This window comes from Homalodisca vitripennis, chromosome 2, assembly GCF_021130785.1.
Source record: "Homalodisca vitripennis isolate AUS2020 chromosome 2, UT_GWSS_2.1, whole genome shotgun sequence".
NCBI classification, from domain to species: domain Eukaryota; kingdom Metazoa; phylum Arthropoda; class Insecta; order Hemiptera; family Cicadellidae; genus Homalodisca; species Homalodisca vitripennis.
The window spans coordinates 30,730,554-30,742,978 of NC_060208.1; the positions used below are offsets into that span (position 1 = coordinate 30,730,554).

The 12,425-nt window shown below is 32.9% G+C and overlaps 1 protein-coding gene across 1 annotated transcript in view; it reads left to right on the top strand.

The window, feature by feature from the left end:
* Positions 1-12,425, top strand: part of LOC124353761 (roundabout homolog 2-like) — a 583,238-nt gene that overhangs the window by 472,894 nt on the left and 97,919 nt on the right. The window lies entirely within an intron of this gene.

Genomic DNA, 12,425 nt, shown 5'->3' on the forward strand with positions numbered 1-12,425 from the left:
GAAAAAAATTTAGTTTTCGGTGAATATTTGTTGACAGCAAATTTTCTTGCCTATCAAAGATCAAAATATATAAGATTTTAATTGTTTTGACACAGTTTTAATCATAAAACTTAGGTAATAGTAACAAAAGAATTGTTATTTTAATCATGTAATATTGGGCTCCATATCATTTCATGCACGTATGCCTCAACTGATGAAGTTAAACCTAAAATGCTACAACGAGCTTGGCAAGAATATTTCACATGTATTCCACTTAACCAGTAGAAGCCAGATTGAACTTAATTAGTTATAACTAATTAGTTATAATCTAATAAAAATTAGATTTATTTCTCTACAAAAGGGCATCAAAATGACAAGCAAGTCTTTTTAGTACGATTATGTGGGTTGTAGAAGCTGCGAATTCCTTTTAGATACACTCTGACTTTGTTTTTATAAACGATCCCTATGTCAGCCTTAGTTTGTTTTTCACTTAGGGCAAGAAGTTTGGGTGACTCCTGATTAAACCTAATTCAGAAGTGCCTTTGCGTTTGCTTCAAGGTTGGTAGGGTTCTGAATGAGTAAGGTTGGTGGTAGTGGCGGCCCTCTGTCGAGATCCCATAAGGAAGGATAGTGAACTCAATATCTAAGTCATGTTAACTCGGAAGAGGGGAAGGCTATCTCTCCTCCTGTTTCCACCAGTGAAATAGCCAGGGGAAAGTACTTCCCTTCTTATTTTAGTCTAACAAAAGTCATTAACACTAATATCCAATCCAACATGCATCCTCCCGAGACTTATCGATCTACCCTTCTACCCCGTATCTCAACATTTTTGAGGGATGTGTCACTCTTGAAAATACATAGAGTTGCCCAGATGGAAAAGGCACACTGCACCCAGTGAACTGAAAGGTATAAGCCATGTAGAAGTCAACCTTCCTGAGATCAGCCTTTACTTTGCAAACCTCCTTTTCACGAGCTGCTTTACTAAACTCTGTGAGTTCTGTATAGATTCGTGAGCAAATTCTTTATATTTTCTATATGTCTGCATTTAAAATTTAAAATTCTTGCACTACTCAAAGGTCGATCGAGAAATTTGAAAATTAAATTAAAAACTATAATATATAGTAATGGAAATTTTCTTGATGATTGTGTTATCATCATTTCATTGATTTTCTGCAATTGATTTATATAAACAAGTGAATATAGTTGACGTTTATATTTAATTCATATAACAATAACTACATACCTTCGTCAAACAGTTCAAACTGTAAAAATACACGACTATTGTTTCGACTTTTAATAAGTCACCTTTGGTGTCGTTGTCATAAAAATTGAAAGCGAGGATTATCCATCTGGAGTCTTCACAGTTTAAAATTCACGAACACAGTGCAAGCACAACCCAATAAATAAATAGTAAGAGAAACACAACACAGTTTATGTCACATAAGCCAGGACAACTGACACTTGGTGATTCCAGTTCCCGGAGCACTTAAGTTATCACCTGATCAGTTGGTTGGCGAGACGCTGTTGCTTCCTTCTAAACACCTTTTAAAAGGAGTTTATTACTTGAACTCATGTTAAATGAGAAGCTAAAAACCATCTCAAAACACAAATCAACAGTGTCTCGCCAACCGATTGATCAGCTGATAACTTAAGTGGGACGTACGTAGTTCAGAGCTATATAATATGAACATTTTATATCATTTTTTATGTTTATTTCGCCGGAAAACATACACTATTATAAAATGCAGTAATAGAATATATATAAAACGTGTCAATTACTCTCTGCAAGTGTTTTAAATTGAAATGGAATTCAAAATTGCGTTGCTCGGGTCTTACACAATGAAAGGTAATGCAGTTGCACTCTACAATGAGACCCATTACTCATCAAATTGGACCGAATTCTCCCTCTTTGTTTTAATTTTCATTACTATTAACTTAATCTCTTTTGTAACTGGAATGCAGAGCTGAAATGCATTCCGGATAAATATTTAACTTTGAATGTCACAGAGCTCTGTTGGTTGTTCTAGTTCATTTCATTGTATAATGTGTGTTTATAAATGGACTAGTGCAAGCTAATATTTAACTTGGTGTGCTTGATCCATATTAGAATTGTAGCCTCTAAAAAGTGCTTGATATTAGTATACAATAATAAACCATTTACACTTTTGTATAGATTTTATTTGTACAACTTCGAATTCAAAGAATCCATCATTAAGCACTTAACCTGCAAGTACCTGATTTTTTTAATTCTAAATGTACATTGTACAAATAAAATCTATACGAAAGTATTAACAGTGTTATCATTGTATACTAATATTTAAATCTTAGTTAATTTGTTTACTATCAGTTATATCTCTCTTTCTTTGTTTATTGATAAGTGATAGTTTAAACATTTATTGAAATGCTTCAGACTGTGTTTTGTTTTACTCTATGGAACAGTTGTATTTTATCTATCATATTTTTTTTATATCGGCATTACCAGTTGTTCTGATGATCAATCTGTACTTTAACAATCTTTGCGCTGGTTAGGTTCGTATTTGTCTTGCTTATTTTGTTTTCGGAATAATATTTCATGTTACAACTAATATTTAAATTTCAAAATTAATAAACAAGGGAGATACATCACTATTTAGTGGATGTACTAATTGTAACGGGAGTGAATGTTGTGGATGACGAGCTTAGTGACGAATTTATTGAAAATATTTTCACTATAAGATAAATAAAACAAATATTTATGTAGCCATATTAATGATAAGCCACTGATTTTTTCAGTTTGTAATACTCGATACAATATGTAATGGTGCTATTACTTCTCCCCTGCATCATACTCTACTTCTACGGATGACATGTTTGGGGGAAAATAACATACTTTCACTTGATATAAGCCTTTAAAATTTGATAAACCCACTTATTATTATCATAATAAAGATGTTTTTATAATTGTTTGTGGTTTCTGGGAAAAAATTTAGTACGCATATATATTTACGTTCAGAATTTTATATATTTAGAATGTACATCCGTATAATAAACAACTTTGAAGTAATCATTAAATGCTTTGCCTTTATTGCGATTGTTATTCAATATGAGATGCCGTCGAAAGTGTGACAAAATGTTGTGTGTGTGTGTGTGTGTGTGTGTGTGTGTGTGTGTGTGTGTGTGTGTGTGTGTGTGTGTGTGTGTGTGTTTTACAAAATTATAATTCAATTTGTTTTTGTACCCTTGTATGAACTAATTAGCTGTATATATTTGTTATTTAAATATCCTATACCTCGACAGACTCCTAATTATTTTCAGTTTGAACGCTTATAGAGGCCGAGAACTCTCAGATTCAAGTAATTCCTATACTGAGAAACTCTAGAGGCTGAGAGCTCCCAGAGACCAACTCACAGAGGCCGGCAGCTCATAGTGCCAAGTAGTTCTCAGATGCCGGAAGCTCATAGAGGCTGAGAGCTCCCAGAGACCAACTCACAGAGGCCGGCAGCTCATAGTGCCAAGTAGTTCTCAGATGCCGGAAGCTCATAGAGGCTGACAGCTCCCAGAGATCAACTCCCAGAGGACTGGCAGCTCATAGTGCCAAGTAGTTCTCAGATGCCGGAAGCTCATAGAGGCTGAGAGCTCCCAGAGATCAACTCCCAGAGACTGGCAGCTCATAGTGCCAAGTAGTTCTCAGATGCCGGAAGCTCATAGAGGCTGAGAGCTCCCAGAGATTAACTCCCAGAGACTGGCAGCTCATAGTGCCAAGTAGTTTTCAGATGCCGGAAGCTCATAGAGGCTGAGAGCTCCCAGAGACCAACTCACAGAGGCCGGCAGCTCATAGTGCCAAGTAGTTCTCAGACGCCGGAAGCTCATAGAGGCTGACAGCTCCCAGAGATCAATTCCCAGAGACTGGCAGCTCATAGTGCCAAGTAGTTCTCAGATGCCGGAAGCTCATAGAGGCTGAGAGCTCCCAGAGACCAATTCCCAGAGACCGGCAGCTCACAGTGCCAAGTAGTTCTCAGACGCCGGAAGCTCATAGGAGCTAAGAGCTCCCAGATACAGCCCCTTGTAACCATGAACTGAAGACCAGCAGTATTTAGAGGCTTTTAACACCCAATGTCTGGAAGTCGTTAGAGGATGTCTGGGATTTTCTAGACACCAAAAACTTTCAGAGCCTTTTCAATTCCAGAAGCAGGAAGATTCCAGTGATCAAGAGCGCCAGCCAACGACAAGACGTCTATATTATGTTACGTGCTACGTTACGTGTATAAAACGTGGCTGCTCCACCGTGGTTAAAGACAGTGTCTAAAACATTGTAGTGCACTCAGTAGTGCACCTGATGAGACAATGAGACAATACCTCTTCACCAAGATTACACTATATTTTTAGTCTGGATATCTCGATGTCAAAATGATATAATAAGTTCAGAATAAAATTACTCCAGATTCCAGGAGTTAAGTATGTGACAGCGTTAAATTTCAGACCATGCACTAAGCGGAAAGTGAACTGGAGCTAAATTCAGCATTCACATTGACTCAACAATTCCCACCATACCTTCGTAATCTAGACTAATTGTGCAATTTATAGACTCTAGGATTTAACTCAGTCACCTCAAAGGGCGCCGAAAACCGACCCTTGTTTATTTAGCATTTATTATAACAGAAAATTCATGCGAAATTTGGTGAACATCCACCGAACTATACGGTATCTAGATTAGTTCTGTAGATAACAACTCTCTCATTTACTTGTAGAGCGTACTTGCAATTTTCACAAAGATGCGTAATTACTGAGTGCGTAACCGTGGTAATACGTAAATACATTGATAGACATTTGTTTATTCAAACATTATTTTTAATATACCTAAGGGTGGGTGAGAGTTTATTGACATTTACATTGTGAGACATAACAGTCATATAATCGAAACAGGTCAAAATGGATTTTCAAAAACATAATTGCGATACTCAATTTAAGGAATGGTGCACTGGATGAGAGTAATTAAGTATTATAAATTTTATTTAAGCAAATTTTAATTAAAGACCACAATACAACTGTGTGCTTTTACTGACAATCTTATCATTTTTAATCTGCCTAAAAACCCAGCTCATTACAAGATCTTTAAATATAATTCTACTATCCAGAAATAAATTAACCAATTTAAAAAATTACAAGGAAATAAAAATCCAACTACTTTATTCTCATTTATTCCAGGTATACACACAACAGATACAATGTCTCGTTATTTAATGACAGATTATAACTAACGCGAGAACTATATTGGCTTGCCAAACCTACTGTTGGCTGCGAGAACTCCCCGCGTCACGGGGTGAAGGATAAATGTCTAATATCAGTCTCCGTTGATACAGTGGCGCCGCTGGAGGCGTTCCGACGTTCCAGGGCTGTCTTATCTGTTCAATATTCAGGCGCGGTGCTCCCCATACCGCGTAATCCTGGATTTATTGGGGATTTATTGAACTTTGTTATCGACAAGGATTTTGTAAGAAAGTTAACGCGTAAATGTTGGTGAAGTGTTAACTAAAAAGGTGCTACTTTAACACCCTTAATTATTGAGAGTTAAGACCCCCCCTTAAATGTTACAAAAAAACTTTACAAACCCTTAAAAAAATGGGTCGACTAATTTCATTTAGAGCAAACTTTAACTGCTGTGCGATTACAGTACCGTTTCAATTAGAAATACATTTACATTTACTCCTTGCGTACAGTTTTTTTTTCATTTAAGAAAAGCTGTTAATCTTCTAATTTTTATATTTTTATTTTTTGTTCTAGATTTTTTCATAAATTGTCTAGACAAAGAGAGCGATTCTCAAATGGCAAAGAAGAGGGTTGGCAAAATACAACATTTATCCCTGTTTGTCAACTCTAATCTGAGATCTCGCAGTTAGGGCTCTTTACTTAGTAATTTAGGGAAGCGAGTAGGAGGCACTCTTCTCCCTCTGGGGGAAGGGCTGATCCTTTCGCAATTTCAGAAATCTACGTTCGCTCTGCGCATTCAAAGTGGATCTTTGACACTTTAAGGGCCTTACTCCCTTTCTTGCATTAGTTCGAAACAACGGTCTAAGATATAACTGTGCGCTTCCTCCTTAAATTAAAGTTTTTATACATGAAAAACTAAAATTTTTTCATGTATACATGTAAAGTGAGTAACAAACCGTACATTCAGCCCCTAGGGATCTAAAAGCTGCCTTTTTTTAATAGTTCCACATGGATAAACAGATTTTGTTTATTTGTATACTATTAATTATATACTTGCCTGTATAAGAAATTCATAGCACACACGAATAAATAATCTTCGTGTAGTAAAATATAACACTAGTTAGTTATATTTAGTAAACTTTCACAATTTTTCAAACTTCAAAGAATTTTATTTATTTTACTAGTGTGTAAAGTCTCAAACTCCAATTTAATTTAAAATAAAACGATTTTAAATTAAAATATAAAAATAAATCTATTTTATTTTTCGTTCAAACCATCTTATTCAGGGAACCTTATATTTTATATTCATTCGTTTACTAACTATACTAACTAAATATATATTACACCCTAGTTAGTACACGAATGAATATCAAATATGTTCCGTGAATAAGATGGTTTGAACAAAAGATAAAATGGATTAATTTTTATATTTTAATTTAAAATCGTTTTATTTTAAATTAAATTGGAGTTTGAGACTTGATACCCTTCCAATATAAGTATATTTAATAATTAATACTGACCACACAATATAGTTTTTATCACATTGTAATATATTGAATTGATTCCTTAAACTTAAATCTATCTCTATTCAATGTTATATTATAACAATAATTTGTATAATTTATGTGTATTTATATTTATATATGTGTTTATTTGCCATTTCCTAACCAGGCTTTAACACTGAAAGTTTCACAACCATAGTCTACTTTTGACAAAATTTTTAATTGTTAACATTTAGCTTTTATGAATATATATTAAATAAATAAATAATATGTTCCGCTTGTACCGACATTATATTTGTTTAACCTTTCTGGAAACGTATCTCAAATTGGAGGTTTCAATTTCATAGTTTTTGGGGTGAGTAATTTTCGAATATATGAAATACGTTGCAATTTATTTTCTGTTTGTCCAGGAATACTCCAGATATTTACTTATTTAACTAAAACCGTTACAAAAGTAATTATGTATGCTTTTCTATGTGGTAACAGTTATGTATCGATTTTATAATGGTATTCCTGTGTATATATTATATAGTTATCTATTTACAAAACTTTTCGTAACACTGGATGTGCGTATTTCTTAATAAAATGTCGAAAACTTAAAATGTTGAAAAACATTTTTTAATAACAAGTTATAACTTTTAGATAGTAATAAAAACTGTATGTTCCCTTAAAATACTCTTTAAGATCATGAAATGTATAACAATATCGAGATCAGTGCATAGATTTTGTGGTACATTCGTCAGAAGTACGTAGATATGTAACGCTGATAGGATAAAAGCAAGTAATACATGTATAATTGCAATCACGATAGTATTCGATATTACTAGAAAATAGTTTAAGTGATTTGTTCTGCTTGGCGTGTGGACATAGAGTAATTAATTGCAAATGCGAAAGATATGCTGGAGGAAACGCTTGCAGACAAGCGGGCCTGACAGATGTTAGATTTGCTGGTATGTACCAGCAATGTGATGCCAGCATCTGACTACTTGATCAGTACGTTGGATAAGGGGTTTAGTTGAGACAGTCAGAGCTGTCTTAAACTTTCCTCCTGGTCAGGATACACTTTCCTGCCCTGAAGTCACGAGCGATTGTCCATCTACTTTCTTACCTTAAAGGGTTTTTTACTTGACCCTATTCAACCAACTATTTTTTTTTTTTTTTTTTAGTGTATGCGGTGCAAAACGGTAGTAACATATTTGTAATGATTAAATTTGAAACTTATTTACTAAGTTACCCACGGATTGGGACGCAATTTTGTACACATATTTGGGCACTTATACGTATATTATATTTCCGACGCCAATTGCCGCGATCAAGACAAAATATGAAATTGTGTACATTTAGCGCCATTATAATTTAATCTGGTTTCATTAATTTTGTCCTATAGTTGATTTTGCGTTGCTTTCTCGATTAAGATTATATACATATACACACACACACACACACACACACACACACACACACACACACACACACACACACACACACACACACACACATGTCTGGGAAGCCTACTTCTGTGAAAAGATCTCAAATGCGTTTAAATTTATTTTTCTTTAAATTTACATTACAATTTATATAGTAACTTTGTCTTCGATATCTGTATTACAGTACTGAGGAAGCACTGCTAAAATGTACAGTAAAAAGTATATTTTTACAAAAATTTGTAATTCTCTTGTCTTGATATTTTCTTAGACTATGGTCAACAAACAGAAAGGATAGATTTTGGGTTACTATGAAGCTTACACTATGATTTCAAGACTATAAATTTAAACCAATTGAAAATAGTGTTTAAATTAATTAAACCAGCATGGTTGTGTTGTCATAAATTAATGTTTTCACCACAGACCAGCAGGGCTTAGCCCCGAGGGATTTTAGAAATACGAATAGACTTATACGTTAACCATGAAGCATAAGAAACGTATTAGTAAAATTCGCAAATCGAGTATTTATTACTATGACCTCAGTGATATCCAACCCCTTGTTTTAGACCATGCAGTACGAGGGTTTAATAGTAATGCAATATCTACAACATCTTTGAAATGTTGAAAAACGTAAACTTAAGAATAGTTTGAGTTATCGTTTTTCTATGAATTTACTTTGATCTAGACTCCTAAAATGTTTATTTTCAAGGAAAGTGGTACACTTCGAACAGGTAGAAAGGAAATCCTCCAGTAATAAGCTTTTGCAAAGTCTATAACCACTGTTAATTCTGAAAACTGAAGAAAGTGTATTGCTTAAACAAATTCCAAACTATTTAATAATGCAATAGAGATATACATTCCAGTTGATAATTTTGAATTCTTCTAATAGTATATACATATAATTACTTTATACTTCTGCTTACCAAATCACTGACTATCACAACTACACAACTAACTGCGATAAAAACAATAAAATGAAACCACATTATTAAATTAATATTTGAATATTGTTATAGACACAAAGTACTTGATATTTTACTATTATTCTAGAAAGTTAAATACAAAATTTAGTCTATATATAAAAAAGAAAATTGTTGACTAAGTGGATTGTTTTATAACACGAGGCTAACTTTGTGTTGTTGTTGGGTGAAAAATTATTGAACAAGAATGAAACAAAACTCTTATAAATCTAAATTTAAAATCCTTCAAGATTGAACATTTTAATTCCAAAGAAATAGGTGTTCATATCAGCAGTAAAACCAAATAATATTAGTATGTTAACTAATGTAATACTGTATATATTTTTTAATATATTTGTATTTATGTTTCACGAATGAATTTGTTTTGTTAGAGGCCGTTTAGTTTTACTTTGCTCGTACTTATTACCTGTAATTATCTCAACAAGGCAATTAAACAATATATGTAAATTTACAACTAAAAAGAATGTTTAAACAAATCAACACATTAACCATAGTTATACTTTTCTATGTAAATACTAAAATATTGAGTTTTTGAAAACTATTCCTTCATATATATACTAATCTTAAATTAATTTATTACTTTAGGGCCAAAGTTAAATAGCTTAAAACACTAATTTAAAATGAAGGCATACCTTCATAATAAGTTAAAGTGATATGTAAAAATCAATTTAATTTATATTAAGCATAATGAGTACATACACAAAACTGGATATATATTAGTTCACTTTTATTGTGATAAATAATTATCTTTCTTTGCCATGTCTGTACATGACATATTTTTAATATTTCTGATATGAGAAGAGGAAATGTATGTTGACAATGAGTTATAGCGGGAGAGATAAAGGGATCGAACCGTGAAATGAGACCCACCCTTCCGTACTCTGAGTTTTCATGAGATGGCCTTTGAAGGATAATACTCATCCTTCCTGAGAACTTTGAAGTAAATAAATGTCATTATCAACTAAAAAAAACCTCAATGCTTTGTAATTATTTCTCGCCACATTAAAATTTGACATATTAATGTTCCTAGATTTAAGTTTCCTATTGAAGATAATTCTATAATGCTCTATAAAAAAAGAAAATTGTTGACTAAATGGATATTTTACTCTAATTCACTAGGCCAAGTTTGTTTTTTCGTTGGGTGAAGAATTGTTGAACAAGAATGAAACAAAACTGTTTATAAAATCTAAAGTAAAAATCATCCAAGAGTGAACGTTTACATTTCATCTAAATAGGTTTTTACATCAACATTAAGAACAAATAATATTTTAATGTTAACAAATATAATACTGTATATATATTTTTTAATATTTTTGTATGTGTGTTTCATGAATGAGTTTGTCTTGTTCATTTAGTGGCCGTTTTCATTTCATTCAATTCCAGGACCAGGACATTACGTGCACTTTTTCTCCTACTGTGGTATTAAATTTATGTTGAAAGTTGCATGTTTGGGGAATCCCTGGATTTGTTCATGGAGGCCCACTACAATGAAAAAGTTGAGCTAGTCTCGCTTTTCCTTTATTTCGTTTTAGATCGGTTTGATGACGTAAAATCCTGTATTTACATTGCCGGAATTGAAATTTAATGGATCGTAGCGATGTGTCACAATAAGTGATATTATATTCATGATTTTCGGAGTTATTTACCACAATGAGAAGCAGCTCGCTGAGCGAATAATGAGAATTCGTACATATTTAACCCGCCTGATTAAATATAACCAGTTTTCTAATTATGAATTATTCTAAGCTGTGCCAAACATTATTATGTCATGGTTATAACATTAAAACGTCAAAATATTATTAAATAAGACATATAAAATCCCGTCCGAATTCTAATGTACTGTATATTCAATGTGTCTTCTTCAAAGGACGTGACGCCGACGACCGTCTGACGCAGGACTGCTCAGAAGCGGCTTCGTGACAAAATATCATTAATCGAGAGCTCTGTCATTAATTTCAGTAATGACGATTATTCCCCATCATTATGGTAATGACAGGATACACGTTCAGGACACGCAACGAACACACTTCGCTTCCATTGCAGATAATAACCTAGTTTAAACTTGGTGTGATTGGGATATTTTAAACTGGTTCTTAATTATTTAAAGTGACTGCATTTCAATATTTGTATACTCTTAATTAAGGATTGTGGAATAAATAGGATTTTTTGGTCATCTACCATCGTTCAGTTCATAAAAAATCAGGCATGTGTGTACCAATCGACAATGGATGTTTTCTAGGCCTATAAAATTTACACCTGGCTTATTGATCTTGTCAGTGACTCTGCTTTGTTCACAAAGAAAACATAACATTCTTTCTGAATTGTGTTGTAAAATTCCATTCTATTTGGCCTGACCATTGCAGCAAATTTTTAGATGTTAAATTACAGAATATACATATACTATACTATGAACTTTAGGCCAGAGGCTTTCGAATCTTGTTTAATTAATCTATCAAGCTAACCGCCCAGTGAATCTAGCAGTCACAAGAATGCATCTAACAAAAGACTTTACCTTGACATCTATGTATCTTGGACATGTTGTTAAAGTCTAGGTTGATATTAGACGGCTAACAATAACAGGTGTTAATAAACCTATTCGTAATTTTCTATGTATTTGAATCGTTTCTATGTGATTAATGGCTAATATAATGTCTATACGGCTGACTACACACATTGAACTCAGATACAATGAGACGGATCGCTCGCTTGTAACAAGCACTATAAATGAACTGGAGCACACGGAATTACTTTTGAGTCATTTGTACTGGCGACCTTCTTCACTTTAGAACCATTTGAACTATGTTAAACTTCTAATACTTTTACGACCTTATTTTTGGTTATTTTTCCTTGATTTTTATAGGAGATATCCCATTTTAAAATCCCCTCGTACAATATATACGCATTCAAACGCTTTATAGTTATTTCGATATTAGAATCTGTTATTTAGAAAGTTCAAAAAGCGTACACTTTATAAGGAAAAGTTAAAAACATGTAAATGGTTACTAAACATATCTTTAAATTCTCTCTTAGTGATATGACCAAAAGTAAGATCATAAAAGTGTTCAAAGTTTAACATTGTTCTTATGAGCCAACTCTTGATAGGTAATAATAGTAATCTGATTATATAAAACAAGTTATAAATATAGCTTTTATAACGTCACGCCTAGTAAGTACTATTTGTCCGTTAAATAGTATTTTAGGCGGTAAATTAATAAATAACGAAACAAAAAATGTTTTCATTGAAAAAGGCACACAGCTATATTTTTTCAGCTCATAACTTTTTTACACTTTACTATTGCACTCCTAGCATAACTAAAAGTACCAAAGTTTTAATTCTTGCGTAAAATAATTTT